At 44.6% G+C, this 19,781-nt stretch overlaps 1 protein-coding gene across 1 annotated transcript in view; it reads left to right on the top strand.

Moving 5' to 3' along the window:
• The first annotated feature begins 19,256 nt into the window (after positions 1 to 19,256).
• snrkb (SNF related kinase b) overlaps positions 19,257 to 19,781 on the top strand; it is a 136,203-nt gene continuing 135,678 nt past the window's right edge. Inside the window, exon 1 of the mRNA XM_069901350.1 lies at positions 19,257 to 19,341. The gene's annotated coding sequence lies outside the window, so the exon portion shown is untranslated. The remainder of the gene's footprint in view (positions 19,342 to 19,781) is intronic.

Here is a 19,781-nt window from a genome sequence, read left to right on the forward strand (position 1 = left end):
GACCTACAATCCCGGTATGTTTTGAATGGTGGGTGGAAACCAGAGCCCCCAGAGGAAACTCACACAGACATGGGGAAAACGTATAAACTCCTGACAGACAGACATGTAATAGCGTTGCGCTAACTGTGCTGTTGATCCTACTTACTGCAATAGAATTTCCATGTCAGTCCATTATGAGAGAGGGCAAACCAAAACAACCTCACACTCCGTGTCACCAAAACCAAGGAGCTGATTGTTGACTTCAGGAAGGGAAAGCCAGAGGTGTACGATCCAGTGATCATTGGGGGATCAGAGGTGGAAAGGGAGAGCAAATTTAAGTTCTTGGGAGTCACTATCTCTGAGGATCTTTCCTGGACTCAGCACACTAATGGCATCATGAGGAAAGCACGTCAGTGCCTCTACTTCCTCAGGAGTTTGCAAAGGTTTGGTATGACATCGGAAACCCTAGCAAATTTTTACAAATGTGTGGTGGAAAGTGTATAGACCGGTTGCATCCCGGTCTGGTATGGGGACACCAATACCCCCCAGCGTAAAGTCTTGCAAAAGGTAGTGGACAAAGCCCAGGACATCACAGGCAAAACCACCCCCACAACTGAGAACATCTACAGGGAACACTGCTGTTAGAGAGCAGCAGCAATCATCAATGATCCACACTACCCAGCACACGCTCCGTTCTCTCTGCTGCCATCAGGAAAGAGGTCAGGTGCCACAAGACTCACACCACCAGGTTTGGGAACAGCTGCTACCCCTCCACCATCAGACTCCCCAATGAAAAACTCAATCAGGGACTCATTTAAGGACTCTTACTTCTGCACTTCATTTTTCATCTTCTCTGTATTGCGCAGTCAGTTGTTTACATTTCTTATTTGTTTACACATGTACATTGTGTACAGTTGTTTTTGCACTACCAATAAGTGGTAATTCTGCCTCGCCCACAGAATAAAAGGATCTCAGGGATGTATGTGGTGTCATGTATGTACTCTGACAATAAATATTAAATCTGAATCTATTATCTTTCAGCTGGGGTGCACCTCTCCAGACATATTCTTTTTTTTTTTCTTTGGCTTGGCTTCGCGGACGAAGATTTATGGAGGGGGTAAAAGTCCACGTCAGCTGCAGGCTCGTTTGTGGCTGACAAGTCCGATGCGGGACAGGCAGACACGGTTGCAGCGGCTGCAAGGGAAAATTGGTTGGTTAGGGTTGGGTGTTGGGTTTTTCCTCCTTTGCCTTTTGTCAGTGAGGTGGGCTCTGCGGTCTTCTTCAAAGGAGGTTGCTGCCCGCCAAACTGTGAGGCGCCAAGATGCACGGTTTGAGGCGATATCAGCCCACTGGCTGTGGTCAATGTGGCAGGCACCAAGAGATTTCTTTAGGCAGTCCTTGTACCTTTTCTTTGGTGCACCTCTGTCACGGTGGCCAGTGGAGAGCTCGCCATATCCCCCGATCCAAACACTGGCACCTCCTGGACTACATCCTGGTGCGAGAAAGTGACAAACGAGATGTGCTCCACACCAGGGTCATGCCTAGCGCGGAATGCCACACTGACCACCGGCTGGTTCGCTGCAAGCTCAACCTTCACTTCAAGCCAAAGCCCAGGAACAGCAAAGCCCCCAGAAAGAGGTTCAATGTTGGAAACCTGCAGTCAGACGAAGCGAGAGGAAACTTCCAGGCAAACCTCAAAGCAAAGCTCGACGATGCAACCCGCCTCACGGACCCGTCCCCTGAAACCCTCTGGGATCAGTTGAAGACTACCATACTGCAATCCACTGAAGAGGTACTGGGCTTCTCCTCCAGGAAAAACAAGGACTGGTTTGACGAAAACAGCCAGGAAATCCAGGAGCTGCTGGCAAAGAAGCGAGCTGCCCACCAGGCTCACCTTACAAAGCCGTCCTGTCCAGAGAAGAAACAAGCCTTCCGTCGCGCATGCAGCCATCTTCAGCGCAAACTCCGGGAGATCCAAAATGAGTGGTGGACTAGCCTCGCCAAACGAACCCAGCTCAGCGCGGACATTGGCGACTTCAGGGGTTTCTACGAGGCTCTAAAGGCTGTGTACGGCCCCTCACCCCAAGTCCAGACATATAGAGGTAGTGATATGGACCAGGAGGTGGTCCACAGCATCATATTCTTAATTCTGTGAAAGAATGCAAGCCTGGCTTCAATGCAGTGAGGGCGCTCCAGCATGAACTGTAGAAATTATAGTAAAAATAAACTGAAATTCTTCTCATATAAGATATAAACATTAGAAGGAGACCGAAACTTCAGTGGAATTAAAACCCTGATATATGATGTCATTATGTAAAATACCAGGTAAGCAGTAGTTGGCTTTGAGCGCAACAGACCAGTGATTAGGTGTAAATTCTAGTGGCAACCGCTTCTTAAGTATATTGAACCCTGTAATTACTGTTAACAGCTTAGCCTTGCTGACCATGATCCAACACTAATGCAGCCGCTGAAAATCTGATTCCTTACAAGTTCATTCCAATGCTTGAATGCTGATTTGCTCATGACATTTTTCCATACCTGGAAAAGCCCGAAACATTGGTTATGTATCTTTATCTTTGCTACATAAAGGACACTGTTTGGACTGCTGAGTTTGTGTTTTTATTTCAACCACGGTGTCTGTAGACTTTCATGTTTAACTTTTGAATGCACACGACTTTGCTTCTGTGAATCACGCAGGCCTGCCCAGCTGTAATGGTATGGATTATATGTACTCGTTGGCTAGTAAAGGCTTGGACTGGCCCGCCCCTGATGACACTCTCCCCTGGACTCCTCCCCCTGTGACCCAGGCCGTAAAGATCGAGCCACCTCTCCCTTCCCTGCACTTGCCTAGCTTGGATCCGGGCCTACTCAAGTCTTATGTACAATAAAGCCTATTGTTTCCCTCAGTCTTTGTCCTTGTGATTACTGGGGCGACTGGTAGTGCCCAACACCAGCGTTTTGAACCGCCGTAATCAAAGTACCTCCCGTTTGTCTGGGAAAGAATTGGAGCACATGTTTGGGTGGCTCCTAGTCATGTATTAGTGGGAGATGGGGAAGTGCCCAGAATCCCTTTCAGGCCACTGACCAGTCAGCCACAAACTCCTGCTCCTTTCCAACTGATGATTTCACTAGCCCTAGGTCACATTATGTGCTGCTGCAAAAGAACACATTTTGTGACTTGTTCATGACAATAAATTCTGATTCTGATTCACTGGCAAATACGGAACCTATTGCATAACAAGCTAACTTTTCCCTACTTCATACCATAACCTATTTTATTTTACATCCATGTGCGTATCTAAGTATCCTCTGAATGTCCCTATTGTCCCAGCCTCCACTACCACCCCCAGCAATGCATTCCAGGCATCCACAACTCTCTGAGTAAAAATATTAACTTCTGACATCACTCCTGAATTTTCCTTCACTCATCTTAAACTGTTATCCTCTGGCATTTGCTGCTGTCGTCCCAGGAAAAAAGGTGCAGGCTGTCCACCCTATCAAAACTCCTCATCATCTTATACATCTCTAATACTGCCTTCATCATTCCAAATGAAACTCAGTCTCTCAGGCATTCCTCGCCGATCAATACACTTGTGGCAGATCTGGCCCAAGCTTCGCTTCCTCTTCTGAGCCTGTTCCCTGGAGCCCTCAATTCCCATTTGGGTCAATTCCTATTTGGGGTCAGTTTGCTATTTCAGTGACTGTGAACTCCCAACAGTGCCATGTCTTCAGTCAATTAAATATTGATTATATAATATAATATGCACAATAAAATATGGTGCAAGACATAGACAGGAAGGTTTGCTGTTCATTGTTTCTATCATTTTAATTTGATCTTCTGCACAGAGCAAGATGGCAGAGTTTGCGGTCACCTTATGGTGGAGACATGCCACATGGTTTCTGAATGATAAGCTGCCAGTGCTCAGGCCTGCATCTGAACAGGCATGGAGGTTTGTTGGTGGTAAATGGGGCCCAAAAGGGTGTTTGGAGAAATGATAGACAGATCATTCTCCAGAAAACTATTCATTATTCATCCTCCTGTCACTGGAAAATTTCAATTTTCACCTTTATTTATTCACTTTTGTAAGAGCTGTGGAATTTTTCAGTATGGAAACGAGGCTTTTGGCCCCACTGGCAAAGTTGTCTACCTGTAGGGCTCTATCAGTAACCACCAAGACTAGGCTGAGGGAACGATAGGCTTTAATATACAGAAGAATCTTGCTGGACTGGATCCAGGAACAGGATTGCAGGGAAGAGTGAGGTGGCTCGACCTTTATGGCCCAAGACCATGGGGGAGGAGTCATAGGGTATGAGTCATCAGTGGGCAGGCCTGCTCCTTTTCTTTGGCTTGGCTTCGCAGACGAAGATTTATGGAGGGGGTAAAAGTCCACGTCAGCTGCAGGCTCGTTTGTGGCTGACAAGTCCGATGCGGGACAGGCAGACACGGTTGCAGCGGCTGCAGGGGAAAATTGGTGGGTTGGGGTTGGGTGTTGGGTTTTTCCTCCTTTGCCTTTTGTCAGTGAGGTGGGCTCTGCGGTCTTCTTCAAAGGAGGTTGCTGCCCGCCAAACTGTGAGGCGCAAAGATGCACGGTTTGAGGCGATATCAGCCCACTGGCGGTGGTCAATGTGGCAGGCACCAAGAGATTTGGAGCAGGCCTGCTCCATGTACACAATAACTATACACAATGGAGGACTCCTTCTCTGGATTAGCTTTTGAAGAAGGGACAATAAATTCAAAAAGTGTCATTTCCCCTCTCCAGGAAATTGCTGGAGTGACATGAAAACACCTGATTTGGAGACAAGTGTATGAATGCACGTACGTTATGTGGCTGGACCGATTTGGTCTCAGATCGGAATGAAAACATGAAGCAGTTTTATTGCAAAACACTTGATTACAGGTACTCGCCAACTTGCGACCTATGCGACTTACATCCATCCACACATACGACCTATTTATTATAAAATAAAGAAAAAATATAAAACTTACTCGATTAGGGTAAAAATTGGGCCTATCTATGGTTGCCACCATGTTGGCTGCTGTCCAACCTCTTGTGAGAGCTTGGCCTTGGTGGCATCACATTGAGATATTTCAATGCATTCTAACTCCTTGTATTACATTTTTTTCTGATTCTGTTGCTCAATATTCTGACTGTCAGACAGATTTTAGAGGCCAGTAGGGTCGGCAGGGTGGTCAGGGTCCACAGCAACAGAGAGAACAGAAGGAAATATATTGTTTTACTCTTCGGTATCAGAGGTAGGGCAATTCTCCAACATACGTCCATTCCGAGATACGACCGGTCATCCAGAATGGAACACAAAAATATGTCGGGGAGTTCCTGTTAAGAGAAAATGTAGATAGTACCTCGGAATAAAGATGTGGAAAATCTTGCCAGTCTGCATACAGCAAGTCAGGATTGAAGAATGCAGGTTTCCAAAGCACCATGCCAGGTGTGGAAAAGACTGCAATCATTCTAGTGGGTCTACATGGATTAATTGAAGAACGTGTGGGTGTTGTGTGTGGAGGAAATTTGGCCTCCCTGCCTGTCTGGAATGTGTGTGGTCACATGTCCTCCCCATCTGAAACTTATTCAGAAATCACATCACCTGTCAATCAAGTTTGGACTCCGGCCACCCATTAGTGCACACTTTGCTGTTGGCTAATTTAAATCACCTAGGGTCATTATTGGCTAGAAGGACCAATTACCACGGAAACATCAATGCATAGCACATTCTTTCCTCTCTGCCTCCTGCCTCCTTGCTCCACACCATGTTGCTACTATGGATGTCGATGGAAGTGTTGAGGGTAAGGTGTGCACCACACTGAAGCTGAGCCATAGTATTGCGATAAATCAATACTTGCAGAGATCTGCACCCTTGTTGGTACAGGGATCCAGGGGTGTGTAAGAGTCCCTGTTTATAGTGTGTGTACTCAAGTGTGTGAGTGTCGAGTTTAGGTTCACTATTGTCAGCGTCCAACCTAGTGCAAGGTGAATGTCTATATCGTTACTTAAGTGAAATAGTAATGGAGTACTGTTTACCGTTCTCCCCTGTTCATCTCCCATGTGTTAAAGTTATGACACTTGTGTCTGGACTCATCTCTGTGAACCCGCGGAACCTGATACTCTTCTCAGCACGACAGTGGGCCAAGTATTGATGTCAGTCAGCACTGATTCAAAAAGGCAAGGAGTAAAACCTGCACTGGCACGCAAGGCCATAAAGTACACAGGAAGGAATTAAATCCATTTTTGCTGCACATTATCTCCCAGAATAAATCCTATTAATTAACATCTGCAATGTTTCAGCTTGTAGAATATATGAAAAGCAATGGAGAAAAAAAAGGAAGGTTGTATTTCTTCTGATCAACAAATTTCAATGGTGGAAGCAGGTCAGTTAAATTTGCACAATAAAGAAACCAGTTGTGGAGGCTCCATATCTCATCACAAAACATTCGCTGCAGCATTTTCTCAGAGCTAAATATTTGGCATAACTCGCAGATCTATTGATGCACAGGAGATTCAAAATGTAGATGAGTCTCATTCGTCCCAATTTGGAAACAATAACTGGAAGGAGTTTGCACAATGTAGCACAACACAAGCTGCAGGAAGCAGGCTTCAGTTTGTGCATGGAGGCCGCACAGCAGATCAGATGGCTCTTAAAAACCCATCTCCTGAAAATTGGTGAGAAATGACAGGAAATGTAAGTAGACCTCATGCTCCTAGGCTATAGTGTCGGATGACGTGTATGCACTGTTGCTGACCTAGAACTCCAGTGACCCTGGTTCGATCCTGACCTCGGGTGTTGTCCGTATAGGGTTGGGCATGTTTCTCTGATAACCTCATTGCTTTCACCAGCTGCTCTTGTATCTTCCCATGTTCCAAAGTCATGCTCATTGGCAGGTTAATTGGCCACATGTAGGCAACCGTTGGAAGAATCATGAGTGATGTAATGAGAATGTGGGAGATAATAAATTAAAGAGAATGAGTATCGGAATGGTGCCAATGGGATTGCACTTCAGAGTCACCATTGACTTGATGGATTGAATAGCTTTCTTCCAACAATGTCGGGAAATATAAATATATATACATACAGTATGACTGTTCTCCTTGCCCACTGTCCCATTTCCCTCCTCTCCTCCACTTCATGTCCACTCCCCCAATCCTCATCCACTCCCCCATTCCCCATTCACTTCTTCAGTCCCCGCCCACTCTCCCACTCCCCGCCCACTCCTGTTCTCTTCATCCAGTCCCCCATCCCCATCCACTCCATGCCCACTCCCCCAATCCCCATCCACCCTTCCACTCCCCATCCACTCCTCGTTCATTCTCCCACTTGCCATCCATTCATGAGGAATTTGAAGAGATTTTGTGTCACCAAAGACTCTTACAAATTTCTACAAGTGTACCTTGAAGAGCTTTCTGACTGGCTGCATCACCGTCTGGTTTGGAGGTGCCAATGCTTAGGACAGGAAAAGACTACAGAGAGTTATGAACTCAGCCAGAGCCAGCGTGGACATCAGTCTCCATTCTATCAAGGACATCTATAAGAGATGGTGTCTTAAGAACGAAGACTCTATCCTCAAAGAACCCCACACCCAGGCCATGCCCTCTTCATTCTGCTACCATTGGATAAGAGAAACAGGAGTCTGAAGACAAACTCCCAACTGCTATCAGATTTCTGAATGAACAATGAAACATAGGCAATACAAGGCTGGATTAAGGCTAACTGATGCCCTAAACAGAGCCCAACAATGGTTTCCCCTCGACCCTTCCATTGTCTAAATGACCAGACATTAAGACTCAATGTGCTGAATGTGAAATAATAGATTAAAAATTCAGTTTTCTTCCAGGCCAAACCTCACAACTAAAATATAACCTGTATACATGTTTTTTTTTCCCATTTATTGTGGGGGCCTCCTTTTTGTGGGGCCCTCATTCAGCTACACCATGGTAAATCCGGCACTGGAAAAAACTCTGTGGTGCCCCCATCCCTTGGTGTCCTAAGCATGTGCTTATTTTGCTTAATAGTTAATCCAGGCCTGACTTTCTCTTCTTTTGCATGAATTTATTTTGAAGTAATTTATAGCAATGTTTGTGACTTTAAATGCTGCTGCAAAGCAACAAATTTCCTGAAATTTAATTCTGATTCAGAAATGGTGAGATGCTGAAAAGTGGTGATGTTCAGAGAGACTTGGGACCCAGGTTCAGAAATCAAGATAGGTCGAGTGGGTGATCAGGAAATGGAAAGGGATGAGCAGACAATGAGCTGTTGGCAAACTCAGTGGACCAAGCAGCATCCACAAGGAGAACTGGACAATCCCTGTTTCTGGTCAGGGCACTTTATTGAGATTTTATCAAAAGCGATGTTGGCTTTTACAGCAGGGGGGTTTGGGTGGTGAAGAAGACACATTTTGGTGGGTGGTATCTGTAATATATTTACATCTGGCCTTGCTTTCCAAAGAGTGATGTACTGGTAATCTAGGAAGTGCAATGAATGTTCACCAGAATGATTCCTGTGATGGGGGCCTGCTGCATGAGAAGAGATTAAGCGCATTATTAGGTTCGTACTGGGACGTTTAGAAGGAAAGGAGGTGATCTTCTTCATAGATACAATATTCTTACAGGGTTGAACAGCGTGAGGGTATCTCGAATCAGGGCCAACAGTCCCAGAGTAAAGGGGCGGCATATTTAGGGCAGAGATGAGATATTTCTTTTTTTGAATATTTATTTTGAGAATTTTCAACAATAATTGAAATGGCAGTACAGCTGTGGGCACACCTTCCGCAGAGATACACTTCAGCAATTACAAGCAGGATGAGTGTTGTTGAAACAGGATTCTTCAGACACTTCCCTTCAGGTAACTCCCTTTGGGTATGCAATCAATTGTGAGATCGTCTCTGGCTGGAAACTCCTGCAATTATTTTTTTTCACTGTGACCACATCCTTTTGGATACATTTCATCATTGTGTTCCAGGTTAGGGAATGGACAACTGAAATTCCTTGAAGAGTTCTTCTAAGCTTTGAACAAGCTGGCCATGATTAAAGAGTCTCTGTGACCAAATGTCTCCAATAGCACTGTCAATGGGCACAGTTGTTTCACTCCATCATACATCATTCCCGGGACTGCACTGCTCATGTGAATTTTGGCTGTCCACCCCATTGGATGATGATAGTTCCTTTCAGGCAGTTTGTGAGGTTTGATATGAGGATATCCCACTCCTCAGCATGTGTGTGAAAGGATTTAGGTGAGTAGGGGGTTGCACAGCTTCAGATCCACCCTCTTGACATCCCCTCCTGGACCCAATGGCATGGTGAAAGTTCTGTTACAGGAATAGCCAGACCAAGCTTTAATACAAGGGATCCCCTTTCCGCCCTTCGCACCATGTGTTTGCTAGATGGCTGTTGACCCTACAAGAGGGTTCGTCCGCCCTTTGACAGGTCTTGTTTTACCTCCTGCATCAGGCAAGCCTGGTTGGCGAGCTGGTTTAGTCTCTGACCACCTGACCATGCGACAGGTAGTGCTGGGATACATGGTAGCAGTAGCAATCAGACGAATGACCTGACTTTATTATGTGAATATTAATTAGAGAAAAGACCAGACATTCCCTCGTGCACCCAAATGAGTTTGTAGGGTGCAAGGGAGTGTGGGACTGAATCATTAAGGCTAACACTCTTCTCACATTTGTGCCACGTTAGGTGATCTCATTCATCCTAGATGGTCGATCAGGATTGGCATTAGCGTATTCAGCTAGGAAGAGGAATGACCAACCAAACGTTCCACTCCTGATTGGTACTCAGTGCCCTCTTCTGGAGGGGGCAGGGAATTATTGTGTAATAAGTGAGGGTCCACCATGATGACCCATGTGGCTCATTTATTAACCATCACCCACTCCCTCCAAAACTCACCTACAGATTTGATTGAATGCAAATAGCTAGTCAAGGCTTTGATCAAAGTGTTCAAAATGTTGAAAAATGTGACCCCAGTGAAGTATGGGAGACATTTCTTCTTCAGTCAATTGCTCTGGTGAATGCTTTGGCCAAGTTCAAGTTTATCATCACAGAGGATGTTTTGAGAGCAGACTAGTGGACATTTAGATTTAGGTTTCAGATTTATTTTCAGAGTACATAAATGATATCATATACAACCCTGAGATTCTTTTTCCTGTGGGCAAGGCAGAAAAATGCAAAAAAAAACTGTACACAATGTACAAATGTAATTAAGAACAATAAACAGGTAAAGAAATATAAGCATATGCAGAAAGAATTTTTAAAATATCAATAAAGTGCACAAATAAGAGTCCTTAAATGAGTCTCTGAGTTTGTTGTTGAGGAGTCTGATGGTCGAGGGGTAGCAACTGATCCTGAACCTCGTGATGCGAGGCTTATGGCATTTATACCTCATTCCTGATAGTAGGAGCGAGAACAGACTATGTGCTGGGTGGTGTGGATCCTTAATGATTGCTGCTGCTCTCCAACAGCACCATTCTCTGTTGATTTTCTCAATAGTGGGGAAGGTCTTTCCCGTGATTACCTTTTGGAGGGCTTTACGTTCAAGGGTATTTGTGTCGTCATACATAGTACAACAAGTAAGACACAGTACAAAAGTACAAAGTTACAGAGAGAGAATAGTTGGTATAGAGCAAAGGTAGCATAACCTTATTATTTTGGGGTTTGTTCAGGATTCCCAAAATAGCAGGAAAGAAGATGATGGTGTGTGAATTTCGTCCTTACAGAAGGGGTGAGGAGAATGTGTTTGGGGTAGAAAAGAGGGAGGTATGTGTGTGATGACCCGAGCCACGTTCACAATGCTCTGCAGTTTCTGATGATCTTGAGTGGAGGTAGGATGCTTTCAGTGGTAGAATTTGTGAAAGGATGCAGTTGACATACCAAATCTCCACAGGTCTCTGAAGAAGTAGAGATGGTAGTGCACTTCCTTGGCCATTGCATTGACGTAGGTGGACCAGGACAGGTCACTGGAGATGTTCACATCTTTGAACTTCCACCTCCACACCATAGATATGGACCAGAGTGTGAGCTTTGTCTTCCTCGATCTTGCTGACATTGAGGGAAATGTTGTTGTCCTGGCACCAAACCATTCTAACTTTCTTCTGTCGTCATGGTGTTGGAGCAACCTCACGGCAGACAGCTGGCCTGGGATTCACATGCTTGATCCTGGCCTTAAATACTAGTGTTGTACAGTCGTGATGTGCTTAGGGCAGGCTCCAGTGGTTGCGAAGCACTTGGGGTCTTCTGTATATAATAGAAAATGAAATCCTCTCCTCATTCTTGATGAAAGTGGCTTAGGTAATGTGTTGGAACCTCTTGAATGAAGCACAAATCCAAGACTCTCTGATGCAGAAGATTTTATGTCTTGAACTTGGGCAAACAGCCAATGGAGTCATGCTTGAACATTATTGCTGGTGTGGAATTTCACTAGGTTTTAACCTGCCTAGAAACTCCACACTATGATGATGTGCTCACAAAGAATGTGGGGTGCTGATGCCATGTTTGGTTGACAAGCATTAAAATGCTCAGGAACTTGTGAGGTAATATGGCCGTTGTTAGTAAATTTAATGAGTTGGAATGATTTTGTCAATTTAGTGGATAGATTACAGAAGAAGAAAGGCCTTCAGGCCCCCTGACCATCAATGCCATTTTGCACCAATCCCATTTTTATCCTTCCCACATTCATGATCTGATGGAAACACTTTGTTTTATTGGTCACATTTAGGATGACTTCAGATTCCATGGGACCAATTTTTGATTCGTCATGTTCAGGTCTGAAAACCATCTAAAGTTAAAAACAAAGCTTGTTTAGGCAGTGGATGCAGTGGTTAGGCTATCAGTCTCATCCAGATGATAGAGTTCAAATCTCATTACAGCAGCGATGGAATTTAACTTCAGTTAATGATATGAAATTAATCAAAACAGTAGGTTCAGTAATTCATGGCCACAAAACTTCCAGGTGGTCATTAAAAAGCCCATCTGATCTACTGATGAGATGTAGCTCCAGGCCATGGAAATGTTATAGACTCCCTAGTATCCTGGCAAGGGCAGTTAAGAATGGCCAATACATCCTGGCCTTTTCAGTGCAGTCCAGATCCAAAAAAATAATGAAAAGAATCCATTGGTTTTCATCTCTCGCTTCTAGAAAGCGATGAAGTTCTGGGGTATTCCACTCTATGATGATGTAATGGGGGGGGGGGGGGTGGGGGGAACGGGTGGCACATATTATACTGACTGATTGCTATTGGCTATGGCTGTAGAGATACTCCACCGTACTGGTATAACAGATGGAGATGCTTTCCCACTGGCCACTTTAGTGGTGGTTATAGTCTGTTAATAAAAGCCCAGTATTAGTATAACACTTGTCATATGCCATGTGATATGGCATATCACATTCATACCTGCCCTTGCCTGGATTCTCAGCTTTACTTGAGATCTGGATAATGAGTTACTGACAGTTAATAATAAGTAATCTACCAAGAAATATCCATTGTTGGCTCATCAAATCTGTTCAGTTTATTTGAAATATTGAAGACCTTTCATTTATTTTACATTGTTATGTTCCTTCTGGATTGCAAGGGCATTAAAAAAAAAGTTAAGCCACTTTAGAACAAGGCAGAAGCTCCCTCACCCCTGCCCCTGGATTCAAAGTACGTGTTATTAATTGCAGATCGGAATAAAGTAGGTCACTTCACTACTGACTAATTCTACATAGCTCTGCTGCATGTCACAACAGCTCCAATTATAGTTAAGCCTCTTCGCTCTGTCCTCATCTGTGACAGGGATCTCCCAATGAGCACCTACGCTCTGTACACATCAATGACAGGGACTTCCCAGCGGCCAATTCTGCATCCCACTCCCATACTCACATGTCTGACCATGGCCTCATGTAGTATCACAGCGTCTGCAGCCTATCACGTTTCTCCCACTATTCCACCAAGACCACCCATAAATTAGAGGAACAACATTTGATTTTCTGTCTGGGCACTCTTCAGCAGACAGCATTAACATTGACTTCTCCGGTTTCCGCTAATCTGCTCTGCATTCTTGCTCCCTTCCCTTGTTTTCTTTCCCTTAGCTCTTCACCCCCCCTCCTTCCCTCTCTATTCATCGAGCCATTCCCCCTCCCCCGCTTGCTGCTGTGCCCTCCCCTCACTTATCCGCCTATTACTTCAGGCCTTTGAGACTATCCCCCTGCCCCACCCACCCCCACCATTTTCTTTGGGCGCCTGCCCACATTTTACTCAAACATTGATGAAGGTCTCATGCCAGAAATGGTGGTTATATATCTATCTTTGCTACATAAAGGGCACTGTTTGAGTTTCTCCAGCATCATGTTTTTACTTCAACCACGGCATCTGTAGACTTTTGTGCTTTACTACTAATTAAGAGATGATGTCATATTTATTTGGAAATTCAAGACCATATAAGGCTTTAAAATAAAGAGTAAGAGCAGGGGTACAGATGTTGGAAAATGTGGCGTTGAAGAAAAAAGGCAAGTAAATAACATGGGGTAAAATATAGGTATTGATAGAGAATGGTGTGGTATTAACACATGAGAGGGCTAAACTGAGAAAAAATTTAAAAAAGACAAAAGGTTCATTATCTGAATCCACACATCATTTGTAACAAAGTCAATGAACTGGATAGGGTTCTCACCTTAGCCACGACTATTCAGGGGGCCTGTTCATCAGGGGAACATGGAGCTTTCTTTGCCATCATCCTGTTCTTCTCATCAAACGTGCATAGAAGGTGTTCCGTCTGTCCAGAAGGGAGGTGTCATTGTCCTTAATTTGCAAGGTTGACTTGTGATCCATAATAGTCTTGATCCCTTGCCACACGCTCCTCGTGTCGCACAGCTGTCTGTGGATCTTCTGTGCATACCCTCACTTTTTCTTTTGCACAGGAGAGTTCAGACCCAGTTGATCTTAAGTGCTATCCTATCCCCTGTCCTGAAGGCAGCATCATGAGCTCTGAGAAGGGCCCAGACCTCTGCATCCAACTATGGTTTCTGGTTAGCCCTGGTTGTGAAGCATTTTATCTCAATTACATCCTCAATGCACTTGCTGATGTACCCAGTCCCTGAACTCGTAAATCCTCTATGTTTACATGTCTGCTGTAGATGGCCTCCATGAAACAGCTCCAGCCCATAGTCTCTTAGCACTGCTATGGCCCACCACCCCACCCCCCCCCCCCCCAATCCTAATCTGCAAACCGACCAAGTTTGCTTTGCCAGCGGTCTATATACTGGGGTTAGGTTAGCAGGTCAGATATGTGATCTGAGTAACCAAGGTGGGGGTGAGGTGTAGCCTTGTAAACACCAGGGACATTGGTGTACATTTGATCCAGGGTATTCTCTCCTCTGGTGGCAAAGTTCGCTTGCTGTTGAGACAGTAGTAAGACCATTTTCAGTTTGGCATAATTGAAGCCGCCAGCAACAATCATGGTACCATCAGGGTGGGAAGTTTGGGCTTCACAGATGGCTCCATAAAGCTCCTTCACAGCTTCACCTTCATTACATTTTTTTTATTTTACTGGGTCTTCTTTTGACTTGTTTCTCCCTCACATCCCCATTTTCTAATGAGTTACCTTCAGAGATTATAAAATCTTTTATCTTTTCAGCATCATGCCAAATCTATAGAATGTCTTAGCACATATCACAACTTCTTATTGCTAACTGGGGGTTCTAATAAGCCGTAGATCATTTGTGAGGGGATCATCTGTTTATAGGGTGCTGCTCAAAATACCAGAAGAACATTTTCCATATTCTCATACATTTTATGAAACAAGAGGCCAATCAGCCCATCAAGTCAATGCAGGCTTGAGCATTCCATCAGTCCCAGTCCCTCCTTTGTTTCCCTGCACCCTATTCCGTCCCACAGGACTTCAACTCCCACTGATTTTTCTGCCACTGACCATAATGTGGACAGCGATTGGATGACAATGCCCAATTAACTACCAGCACATTTGGGATGTGAGGGGAAAATTGGAATCCCCGAGGAAACGTGTGCAGCCACAGAGGGAATGTGAAAATGTTATATAGATAGTGCCTACAATCAGGATTGAATCTGGTTTATTGGAGCAGCCAGCAACACTTCTAACTGCTTCATCACAGAACTGCCCTGTTCAAAACTGCCTATTAGAGCCTTAGCTTAATAGATCATTGAAACGCCCTCCAAAATGCTGTGCTCCCTCTGATCTACAATGTGCGATGAGATTATGTGCTACTCTTGGAGTGTGGTTTAACATCACTGCCAACTGACTCCACGATGCTATCAACAGAGTGAATCTAATCATTGCAGACTCACAGTGATTTTAGAATATCCTGTTAAGGTAACTGGGAGAGATACCCTCGTGCTTTGCAACATTGTGCCTGGATACGCATTCAGGACCAGGATCGGAGAATAAAAAGGTACTCATGGGTTGTGTCTTTGGAGTTCTGTAGCTTGCGGCTGCTCATTCATTAAGTGCATTCAACAATGTGGGTCAATAGATTCTTTGACACTAATGGAATCAAGAGACACAGTCGCCAGACAAGAAGTTGAACCTGAGGTAAAGTATCAACTACAATGCTATTAAATGGTGGAGCAAACTCAAGAGACCAGATCACTCAAACTTTTTTTGTAGCTCTTACAACAGTGGAGAGAAGAGAGAGACAAAGGGCTCAGGCCTGAAGCATTGGTTATATTTCTTTGACTCCTGTGGGACCTGTTGAGTTTCTCCAGCACTTTTTGTGTCTTTACTACCATCGCAGACTTTTTTTATTTCACTCCAGAGAAGAGAGAAGAGGTATCAGTCTGCATTTGGGAAAGTGACCCAAGAACTGTTTGTGGTTGTTAGAGGAGAGAGGGCAGAGAGAGTAATAAGGGAGCCATCAGAATATAAAATATAAAGATACATTTTTGACTGAAGATCAGGAATGATACTTCATGGAACAATGGCAACAACTCTCAGGGCAGAGAATTGTTTATATGAACATAATGAGAATGCTGCAGATGTGTGTATTGCCTTAATCTTCTTGAAGATAAAAGAGCTCACTTCGATCCTCAAATATGCCCATTAACCAATTAATGAAAACTAACATTACCAACAGCAATTACTGTTACGATCACAAAATCAAAAGCCTTGCAGCTAAATCTAAATGATATGTTTAACAAGCGAATTATGTACAATGTGCCATGCACCGAACATAAATAAAAGCACTCCATTAGTGAGCTTATTTGGAAATATTGATCCCAGTGATGTGTTTCAGGGATACAGTTCATGCTATTGTGTTTCTTGGTGCTTTTTGGAAAACTCACGGTGCTTTCAATCAAAGAGAACAATTTAGAAAATGACCCCATCGATATTTGGCAAAAACTTGCATGCTCACCATTGCTAAATACTGCTCTATTTCGTCTCCATTTAAAACTCAGTTGCAACTCATTTTGTTGCAATCTTATCAAAGAAATGACAAGGAGTAACAAAGATCAGCTCTAATGAGAATGGCAGACAGTTTCTTCCAATGTATCTTGATGTACCATTGTGCAGCAATAAGAGAGGCCAGTCGCCACAAGAGAGGGTCCAGGCCATTCTGCATTGTGACAAGACAAAACTTCATTGTGGTAACACGAATGATTGGGGTACACTACCCAAAAAAATGTTTGTTTTTATGACACCAGTAAGGTGTGATTGAAAACAAATCCGTATCCTGTACAATAATTGTGTAATCTCACACACACGTGCGCGCGCGCACACACACACACACACACACACACACACACACACACACACACACACACACATGTTTACACCAGTGTAATTAAAGAGACTTTTTTCTTCAGCTATTCTTCACAAATAAGGTGGAATTATCACTGTGTTTGATTACCTATGATACTGATTCATTTTCAAAGATTCCAGGAGGAAAATAACGTAATTTAATGTGAAGATAAAATTCACCCCAAGAGCTCTAGCATAATGTGCTGTTTTTAGGTATCTTCCATCCCTATTGCATCTTCAGTTGATCCACACACTCAGTCGACGTATCAGAGGTTCATTGACCATGAAATTATGCTTCATCAGATAATGTAGCTCCCTTTGAATTGTGAAATCTTTGTGTAAAGTGCCTGCTCTGATATTTCAAGGAAATGAAGAGTTCAACAGGGAGATTTTACCATCTAACTAAAACTTCCAATAAAACTGGGTAGTATTTGTCCCATTAAAATTTTTGCAGGAAGTCTGTAAAAACTATATACAGGAATAGAAATATTGCATGAAACAAGATTCTTTGGTTTTATTGCAATGCAAAATTCTACAGATGCGCTGAATCTGAAAAAAAAAGCAACCGCAGGTTGGGCAGCATCTGTGGTGACAGAAACACAGTTAACATTCCTGGTGCAGAGATTGCTGGTTTGAGATTTAAGGAGTCGCCGAGATGAGTAATTGGAGTAGAGCTTGTATTTAGCAGATGGTGCACATTAAGTTTTCTGGAGGCAGAAGTTATAAATACCAAAGGTGCAGATCAGTTGTATCGGAAGGTCGCAAGCTTCTTGAGGCACACGCTTGGCAAGTAGCTGGACAGCATTCCATCTCACTTCTGACTGATGCCTTGTGAATGTTGGTAAGGGCTTGGGGTATCAGGAAGTGAGTCACTTGCTGCAGGATACACATGTTTTGTGAACACTATTTACCCAGAAACACTCAGTAAGTGCTGCAAGACCTGCTCTGTTTCTCCAGTACATCTGTGCACTGCAGACCACTGCAGATGTCAGGTTTCTCTCAGCAAGTCCAGCAGGAGTTGGAAAGAGAATTAATGTTTCAGGTAAAAGATCAGCTCTTCCCTTCTATTTCAGATCAAATGAAGCATTATAGTCTTATAGCACAAAATAGGCCCTTCAGCCCAACTTGCCTTGCCGATCAAGTTGGAATTCTGGGCTTGCATTTGGTCTGTCTCCTTCAAATCCCTTCCTACTGGTATACAGTATGCATCCAATGTTTTTTGAACTTTGTAATTGTGCCTGGTTTTATAGCTTTCTCTGGCAGCTTGTTCCAGAGGTGGACTATCCTCGAGGTGAAATGATTGCTCATCCCATCCTTTTTGAATCTCTCCACTCTCTCCTCAACTCTAAGGCCTCTGGTTCTGAAATTGTCTACCCTGGGAAAAGACTGTGACCATTCACATTCTCTGTATTCCTCGATTTTACAATTTACCACCCCCTCAGCCTCATAGGCTCTCGGAAATAAAGACCCAGCCTATCCAACCTCTCCCAATCAACTCAAGGCCTCCAGTCTCAGCAGCATCCTGGTGAATCTCCTCCACATGCTTCCAGCCTCGCTGGGTGACCAGACCTTCACATAGTGCTCCACGTGTGTCCTTATCAAAGTCTTGTACAGGTAAATTATAAGATCCCAAGTTTTTAACTTCGTGCCCGCCCGTGCTGAACTCTCTCCATTTCAATTGGTACTTTCACCCTACCATGCACCTGTACCCTTACACCTTTCTGTTCTAAATGTTATTAACTATGTTTACTCTCTCCACAGGTCACTGAGTGAGTGCTGGAGCATTTTCTGCCTTTGCAGGTACTATTGCAGTTTTATTTTCACTCAAAGGTATTTGAGATTGGTTCGTTTGAGTTTCGGTGTCAGGATTTCGATGGTCGGAAATTGGACATTGGTCATTAAACGGCAAAGGAAGGTGGTTGGACTCAGTTTAGTTGGAGATTGCCATTTATTCGGCTTGTTTGAGGACGCAGCCCAAAGGGAACGCCATTCGGCCCATCTTGTCTGTGACAGATCTCTGAAAGAAGTATCCATTCAGTTCTTTTCCCAGTAGAAGTAAGGGTTCGGGAGAGATTGGATATGCAAGTAGGATTTGGACTGAGGCGGCAGATGCACCCACATCTGTACCCTTGCAGGCTGCTGTGAAGAAAGTTCGCGCTAGGTCGCTTGCGTTGCAGGCAGCAAACGGGTAAATATTGCCGCGCGTTAGCCGGCGCCGAGCGAGTCTGTGTGAACGCCGCGTCCTTGCGGTAGCGCTCAGCTCTCTCAGGCTCGGCGGGGCTGCGAGCAAGCTGCTCCGACGCTAGTGGTCAGTATCATTGACGTCAACAAGGGAGACGCAGATGAGAGCTCCGATTTCCGCAAAGCAGCAAGAGAGAGGGGGAGCCGTACAGAGAGAGAGAGAGAGAAGCGAGCTCTGCGGAGAGTGATCCGGATCCGTGCTGGAGTTCAGCAGTTTAAATAATTCAGCCATGGCCTGGACGAGCTCGGGCTGAAGCTCTCCACCTTGTCACTGCCTGGCGAATGTTTCAACAGGCAAAGCCGGCTCGCTGCTGGAGAAGAGGGCACCACACAGACGCAGGTCCCGGGCACCGCACTGCAGGTAAGTTGGGGCTTCACTTCGGTGCTCTGATGCTATTCCCATTCCATTGCTGCTTTAACGTTGCACACCCCTGTCTAAAGTTGCAACAGGGAGCTGGGTCGAGTGCCCGCTGCAATTAACGCGTTCCATTGGGATGTGTTCCCATTTCTGAAATGTTTTCACGAATAAAGTTGCTTGTTCCTTTATTTGGGTTCCCGCTTCAGGGGGTAGGCGGGGAGGGGGGGGGGCAACGTTTTGGGGCTTAACCCTGCAAACCGGCGAATCGTTGCAAGAGAAGGGCATATTGGGGGCTTTAAACTATAAGTAAAAAAGCAGCAAATGCTGGAAAACAGGCACTAAGTCGGGCAGCAGCTGCGGAGAGAGAAACGTTCCTGTGACCCTCCAGCGGGACTCCGCTGACATTCGAGGTTCGCGTTTCAACACGGGCAAGGTGAACTGGA

Source organism: Narcine bancroftii, chromosome 10 (assembly GCF_036971445.1).
Source record: "Narcine bancroftii isolate sNarBan1 chromosome 10, sNarBan1.hap1, whole genome shotgun sequence".
In the NCBI taxonomy this organism is placed as follows: Eukaryota; Metazoa; Chordata; class Chondrichthyes; order Torpediniformes; family Narcinidae; genus Narcine; species Narcine bancroftii.